The sequence below is a fragment of the Nuphar pumila genome, chromosome 15, assembly GCF_984573655.1.
Source record: "Nuphar pumila chromosome 15, dmNupPumi1.hap1.1, whole genome shotgun sequence".
NCBI classification, from domain to species: Eukaryota; Viridiplantae; Streptophyta; class Magnoliopsida; order Nymphaeales; family Nymphaeaceae; genus Nuphar; species Nuphar pumila.
In genome coordinates, this window is record NC_143263.1 from 40,388,322 (window position 1) to 40,396,412 (window position 8,091).

The following is an 8,091-nucleotide window of genomic DNA, read 5'->3' on the forward strand; positions in this document are numbered from 1 at the left end:
TTCCGGTTTTTATTTAATTTCTTACAATTTTTATTTTTATATTTCCTGCTTTACTTAGATAAATTCTTAGTTGGATAGATTTTTTTTTATAATAAATGGCTAGAAATTTTTTGTAAACCTGTTCTCGGATTTACAAAGAAGTATGGGTCACCACATGAGCAGGGCCCTCATGAGCGACTTCTCTTATGGTGGGTCTCATTAGACCCGGGTCTGGACCTGATACCATACCCAAAGATGAGATCCAGACCTGGCTCCACCTGAGTCCGAACCAAACCCCACCCGTTGACACCCCTAATCTGCATCCTTAAGATAAGTTGTGTTCCCAACCTCCAAAGCCATGCCATGCCAAGGTTTTGACAAACTTACCCAAATATTAGTTGTGAAACTGGGTTTGGACATGGGTTAGGTCCTGTTTGACCTAACATTCTACATCTGACATTTGCATAGTGGGTCCACTTCTGGATCTGAGTTTTACTTGAATATTGCAGTGGAGTGTCGATAATTGTTATGATCTGAGTCCATATGGCTATGAATCGGCTGAAGATAAACGAAATCCATTGATTTTCATGTGGTGTGGAAAAGATAATATGGTTCGGGTTAGTCATGATTCTGATTTGGATCCAACCATATTTGTTTTTAATTCGACTGTATCCTACTACACTTTGTCATATTTGTTTTAGATCTGACCTGGATTCAAATATTATTTAAATCTGATAACCAGAACTTTGTCCAATTTGCATCCCCACCAAAATTTGGTGTGGATTGAGATTGGATTTGGATGAGATTGCTTATTTTTTACAGTTAGGTCGCACTATTATAACTGAAATATAAGGGGGGTATGTATTTTTGTGCTCATATTGAAATATAATTTTAAGCATGAGTAGGGTTGTCAACGGGTCGGATCAGCTTCGGACCCAGGTAAGTCCAAACTCAGATCTGTTTTGAGGTGCAGGTACCAGGTCCGGACCTGGACCCTATTGGGTCCGATATAAGGAAAACCATACCCGAATCCTACAAGGATTACTTGAACTACACCGTGTCCATAACCAGTAAAATAATATTTTTTTTCTTTTTGTACTGAAAATTCACGGGTCTTAATCAAAACACGGGTCAGACCTGGGTCTGGCATACAAACCATATCTGCATCCATATATTAATCGGACCCTTTGGGTCCAACCCATTTTCTAATCGAACCTCCTTTTTTATCACCAGACCCTGATCCTATAAGGTATGGTATAGGTCAGGTCTGGGTCAAACCTGACCTGTTGACACCCATATAGTAGACTAGTGGCAACAACTTATGATAGTCACCAAGTGGAACCTCAAGATTTTGACCAATGGGCCCACAAGGGCCCCACTCATTTGGTAGGGGCGACTTGTGAATGCCACCAAGTTGACGGGACGTCACAAGTTAGAAACTCATGGATGGAGTCCTTTGCCGCAAGGTTGAAGCTGGGTGTACTCCCTTGTAGGCAGGGAGACCTTAAGGGTTTTACTTTTACGGACCGGAGGCCAACCAAGGTGCTGTCCGTAAATGGGGGGAGGGGGGGGGGGGGGGGGTTGACTAACGGGAAACCTGCCAAATATGTGGGTCCATGATGGAGCGTTTATCCTTGACCAACAGGAGACCTGCCAAATATGTGGGCCCATGATGAACCTCAAGGGTTTGACCAAGGGGGAGACCTCAGGGTACATTTGATGCGCTGTTTTCAGCGTGATTGGAACGAAAATTATGCTAAGAACAGCGATTTTCGACAAACGTTGGATGCGGCGAACGATGTTCCACACGTCCATCGCGTTCTTATAAGTATGTTGTTTTCGTTCCACCCTCCCCCATGTTACAAAAATAACAGGAACGAAAGGAACAAAAATTTCTCGACGAACGCGCCTGCGAGCTCTTGGTTCCTATCGGATCCCGAGTTCTCCTTCGCCATCTACGCCTCCTCTTCCATCGCCCGATGGCGGGCCGAGCCTGGCGGAGTCAAACCCGACGGCATACGCTGGCGTCCCGTCGGACTTGAAGAGCCCGTAGTTCTTCTCCAACGTCGGTCTGGGCTTCAGGTTTTCGTTGAACAGGGCGAACACGTACATCTCCAGCCCCACGTCCGACCGCTTCGGCGTCCCCCTTTGCTCCGCCATGATCCTCATTAGGTTCCCATTGTACGTCCGGGCGTTCTCCAGCGAAGCGCCGGTCTCCTGCGGGTCCCCCTTCGACGGTCACCCCGTCTCTGACACCTTTACCCTTAGATTCCCCTTCCCCTCTGCCTCTAGTGCGGCGTACACGACATCGATTTGGGCGAACATGTTATCGTAGTGAAGCCCGGTGCCGGGGTCCAAGATTTTGGCATTCTCTCGAAAAAGGACATAGTCGAGGGAGATGTGCTTCGGGTCCGACATGTAGGCGAAGAACGGGTAGGCGTTGATCAGGAACAACGATCTGGTTCGCCCGTGGAACCCTAGCAGAGACCGAACCGGTCCGGCGAGATCTCGCTGGAATCGGCCGCTTGACGGCGGGTAGGACGATTCCAGGATGGCGAGCGAGTGCGTCGTTGTCACCTCTACCTTATCCCCCAACCCTAGGGTTTGTAGAGCAGCTTAAACGTTCTGCATCGCCGAAATGAACCACCCGGCCAACAACGAGTCGTTTCCTGTGAGCACCTCATTCCCGATGGTTATGTAACCGATCCGGCTCGCCGAAACGTACTGCTGGATGTTCTCCTTGACCCAGGCGAGGGCCGTCGTCGGATCCACCAACTTTCCGATGCACTCGTTAGGGATTGCGAGGACGAACTCGACGCCAGTGCCGTAGAAGGCAAGGAGGACTCTTGGGTCGGAGTTGTAGAGCTTCACCATAGTAATGTTGATGGATTGGAGCAGCCCCGACACTCGGTCCGGCGACGGGAGGTTGTTTGCCACCTGCCCGTAGTTGATGCCCACCGCCAGTGATGCGCTCGCCAAAAAAATGACACCTGCACGCAGAGAACCAAACCGAGCAATCCGACCTGGGGGCACATCGTCATCAAACAATGGACAATTGAAATATAGCATTTGAATACGGTTCAAACAAACGTTGGACTTAAAACAATTGTTACAGAACGAACAAACCAATGCATATAAAACGTTGGACTCAAATTTGGATTCGTATAATTTCAGAAGTTTATTTTTACTAAAAATACATATAAAACACTTGGTTCAAGTCGGGTGCCTGGCAAAAACTGGGGTCGGATAGGGTACTCGGTAAAAATCATAACCCAAACCTGGCCTCTATATTGCTCAGGTCGGGTTCGGGTCAATAGGTTTTATGCTTGTACCTGAAAATTCAGGCTCGGGTTGGGTTGAATACACGATACAAACCCGATCCATAAGAAATGGCCAAGGTTTGGTGATAAAGGAGGTCCAATTAGAATCCGTGTCGGACTCAAAGGGTCTGATTAATATATGGAGCCATGTATTGTTTGTAATTTTTAATACCAGACGCAAGCCCGACCCGAGTTCCAATCAAGATAAAAACAAATCATTTTATTGGGTATGGTCCAGGTCTGATTCGTATAATCCGTATATAACCTGCGTATGGTCATTCTTGTTGGACGTTCTCTCCAGATTGCTGGTGAAGTTGCTGCTCGCGCTCAGATCCGTCTCCAAGCTCTACCAGGACCTATAAGAGAAACCATACCCAGATCCTATAGGGATTACATGAAACCATACCCTGTAAATTTTATTTATTTATTTATTTACATTGAAAAACTGTAGATCTTAGTCGGAACTTGGGTCAAGCCCGACCTGGTATGAAATTTCACAAACCATACTCGGCTCCATATATTAATCGAACGGTTCTGACCCAGATTCTAATCGAACCTTCTTATTTTATAGAGTTCACTCTTGTATCCGAATACCATACTCTATTCAAGTATCATTACCTAACACAGGCTTTACAAGTAAAAATTTTCTGTATAAATTATTGCTTGTGAATCATAAAAAAAACCCTAGAAGATAATGCATGTCATGTGTCACCAAGATGTCCAACTATAAGAAAAACAAAGAAAAGAAAATGGTTTTTGGCAAATTGGCCCCTGCCTTATGGCTGATTTGCAAAATGGTCCCTGCCTTATACCATTTTGCAAATGAGCCCTAGCCTTTCTCACTGTTATTACAAACTCGTCCTTCTGCCAGCAGCTGTTAGTTTGACCATGGTTAACTGGTTACCAAAATGTCCTTCATCAAATAGTTATCAGTGTATTACCTTTTTTGCAAATTAGTTCTTACCTTATTCACATTTTGTAAATTGTTCCTCTTGTAAGGGCAGAACTGTCAATTTATCTACCCTTTAACAATTACCTTCAGGAAAGCTAACAGCTGTTAATCTCAACGACAGATTTCGCAAGGGTTAATGAAAAACACCGACTCGTACCAATTTGTTAAAAACCCAAAAGAAAATATGAAAGGAAAAGAAAAGATCAACCAAAATTCAAACTATATTCCTCTCATTTAAATAGCCTTTTATTCTAAACTTTCATTGCTCAAATAGAGTTTCAGTATATAAAGTTCTAAAAAATATTTCACCAAAGATCCGACTTCTTTGTAACACTGAATATTGTTGAATATATATATATATATATAGTAATGGGTACATGCTAAATGGTTTTTTCTGCTTTTTTGGTATTTTTTTTGCAGTTCCTTACTTATAAATGTGTTGGGCAAGGTTGATTTACGAGGAATCCATACCTAGATCATGATGAAAAAAATGATATTTGGAACCTCAAAATTTTACAAAGATTTTGGACCGTTACTTTTCAAACTTTATAAAAATCCATCCATGTACTACTAGAACCGAACACTTAAGAGCTGATCCCTATAAAATCAAGTACATAGATCACATTTGTGCCGTCAGACTTTAAAAATAAAATAAAAAACCCCTGAAAAACTCACTTAGCACCTTTCATTTAACATTACCCATTATATATATATATATATATATATATATATATATATATATATATATATATATATATGTGTGTGTGTGTGGTGTTGTATCACCGTAACTTGGTGGTACACACTTGATTTACATAGATTTAAGCTCCAAATCTAACCTTTGGATCATGTTTAACCTATTCTATTTAGTACTTCCAAGTTGATTGAAATATGATGTTTTACGCCAGTGATTTTCAATGTCTCAAAAATAGTATCCCATGAGGTATTAGACATGATAAAACCTTGTAGCATGTTAAATAAATCATACTAAACACATATCTAAGGTTAGATCTACCATTTGGTGGTTAGATCCATACAAAACAAGAGTGTGTACCATCATAAAGTATCATAATACAGAACCACCCTATCAGCACTATATTGGTTACAAACTTTTTTTTTTTTTTTGTTTCTTTTTTGAGAGAGATGTAAGTTGCAAATTTCATAAGCAACTGCCCAACTTGTAAAACCAAAACCAACATCATGAAGCAAATACAACAGCATTTTCTCTTGTAAAACCAAAACCAACATCATAAAGCAAATACAGCAGCATTTTCTCTTGTAAAACCAAAAACCAACATCCTGAAGCAAACAGAGCAACATTAACTGCCACGATCATAGGCCCCTTGTATTCATGCACGATGGGGTACTCTGGTGATCAACTCTCTGATCATGTGCTTCCTTTGGTGACAGATTCTTTTCCTTGTTAATTTACTACCATGTCATTGTCTTTCACAATGCCTTCTGTTGCCCGTTGGCTTTACACCATCTCAGACATCAATCACCCTCTCGCCGATATTGAACTCAACGGTAAAGGGGTTTAGCCATCCCTTCTCACCGCATTTCGCTCCACTCTCGGTACAGCAGAAAAAATGTATCCAATTCATGGTAGAAGTATCCTTCCAAACTGATCTTTTCGATATCGATGCCTCTTCCGATTTCCTCAACTCCCCAAAGAGCCAGATCCGGTGGACAATCCAACCATTGTCTTCCTCTTTTCCGGTGCATACAATCAACAGAATCTCTTTTCCAACAAATCTGATTGCCGGAATTACCATTCCGGACTGGTAATCAAAAAATGGAAATTCTTAGCATTTGTTCACGCTATTGAGATGGGAGCTCTCCAGCAGGGCGAGCAGGAAATGGAAGAACCAGCCTACTTCTTGGATCGGTCCTGCTAGAACTTTGAGATAAATCTGCCGCATCTGTAATTAGGCCTTGAGGGGTTCTTATTTCCTGCTTGTTATTCGCCTATTTTGTTTTCTCCTGGGTTGTGATATCTCATCACACCTGATTCTCTGTTCTGTGCTTCACTGATAAATCAATAGATTCCTTCTCTCTCAAAAAAGAAAAATTTCTGGCAATATTGGTGACCCAACAATGCTGGGAGTCTTTGGGTGTAATTGACATCATGAACATTTAGTAATAAAAATTCATTGATGTGAAGTCTGTCGAGTTTTGAGCAAGTTTGACATTTTCTCCATACCCATCATCCGTGACTCCATCAACTGTATCCACAACAGATATGTCCCCATCATTGTCGTCGCCATCTTCGTACTTTGCTTCAACCATTGAACAGACGTTAAATTTGGTAGGATGAACCTGCATGAAATTAGGGAAACAAGGATCAGACCTCCCAACCACTATTATAACGAACAGCGACTGCATGCTAGGAAAATTCACCAGGCAATTAAAGCAGTTTTAAGAGACCAAACACCCTCAAATTCCCCTAACCTAAACACATGCTAGGAAAATTCACCAGGCTCTATGACAAGTAGCACATACAACAAAATGTCAGACATGAATGACAAACAACTCTGTTATTCATAATAAACCAAAACAAAATGACAACTTCATGTCCTAAAGCATGCCTAATCAAAGGGAGTCTCAGCTGCAATGAAAATGGCTAACACGAAAAGTGTGTTGCAAGAGAAGGCGGCGACGAGATTAATAGAAACGATGCTGGCAAATGGTTCTTTTTTTGCTCATCTTTTTCTTTTGTATCTCAAAGCTTGGATTTTGTTTGCATAAATCTGTCTGCGTGTGTGTGGCTCATGTCAATTTTTGCCTTTTTTTAATACATCTTCAGACTTTGCAAGCCTTGTGTTTTTAATCTTGAAATGCAGGATTTCATTAGTTATATACATCTATATCTTCCAATGGTTGTAATGTTTATAACATTTTAAGCATTAGAACAATCTTAATTTCATATGACATTGTGACGTGTGTTCCTGTTGGTTTCCTTGACTCAAGGTTGGGATCACTAGGTGGGCCCAAACTTTTTTGTGCAGTTTTTACCTTGTACCAAGTCTACCAAAAGCCTTGCGTGGCTTACACGGGCCTTTTGACCTTGTAATATTTGTACAACTTTACATACTTGCAATTTGCATTTTCCTTAATGAGATTGTGGTGCACAATACTATTGCATATTTCCCTGCATTCAATGAATTAATTGTTATTGAACGTTCCTCTCTCCCTTTCTTATTTTCTCACCTCTCTACTTTCTGTGATTGTTGTCTCCTTGTAATTATACATTTGCATGCAATACTGTCTGTACACTTATTGCTTCGAAAGATCCGTTGCGTTTACTTTTGAAACTCGTTAAAAAGCTTATTGGGTCAAGGTTCCCTCAACGCCGTACAGGCATCTGAAATTTAGCCCATGACAAGTGGTACCAAAGCTGACTTCACCCTAGGTAAGGTAAAGTTTATCGAGTCTCGCTCGACCAAGCGATAATCGTTGATCATGGCTTCTGAAAATTCTGGTGCGGTTATACTGCTGAAGCCAAAGATCAAGAAAGGAAAGAGGATGGAGATGTGTTATCCATGCAAAATTTTTCCTTGAGCAGGATCCTTTCGCATTTCAAACATTTTTTAGTAAAAAAATCTTTTTAGAAAATAACTCGCCTCCGTTTTTGAAAAAGATGAGAAATAGGGACTCGCTCGTCGGTACGAGGTTCGACCGTTCCTGGTGCCTTTACCAGGGGTAATCGAACCAAAGATGGAATCAATGCCTTTTGCTTTGACTAATTTTTTTTTTTTAAATTCTAAATGCATATTGAATCATGCTTGTGCTATGAACTTTGAAAAATGGAGGTTTAAAGTATGATGCATGCTTTAAAATCAT

The 8,091-nt window shown here is 41.3% G+C and overlaps 1 pseudogene; it reads right to left on the reverse strand.

The window, feature by feature from the left end:
* Positions 1 to 1,905: 1,905 nt before the first annotated feature.
* Positions 1,906 to 3,048, reverse strand: LOC149815217 (glucan endo-1,3-beta-glucosidase 11 pseudogene; annotated as a pseudogene).
* Positions 3,049 to 8,091: the final 5,043 nt, after the last annotated feature.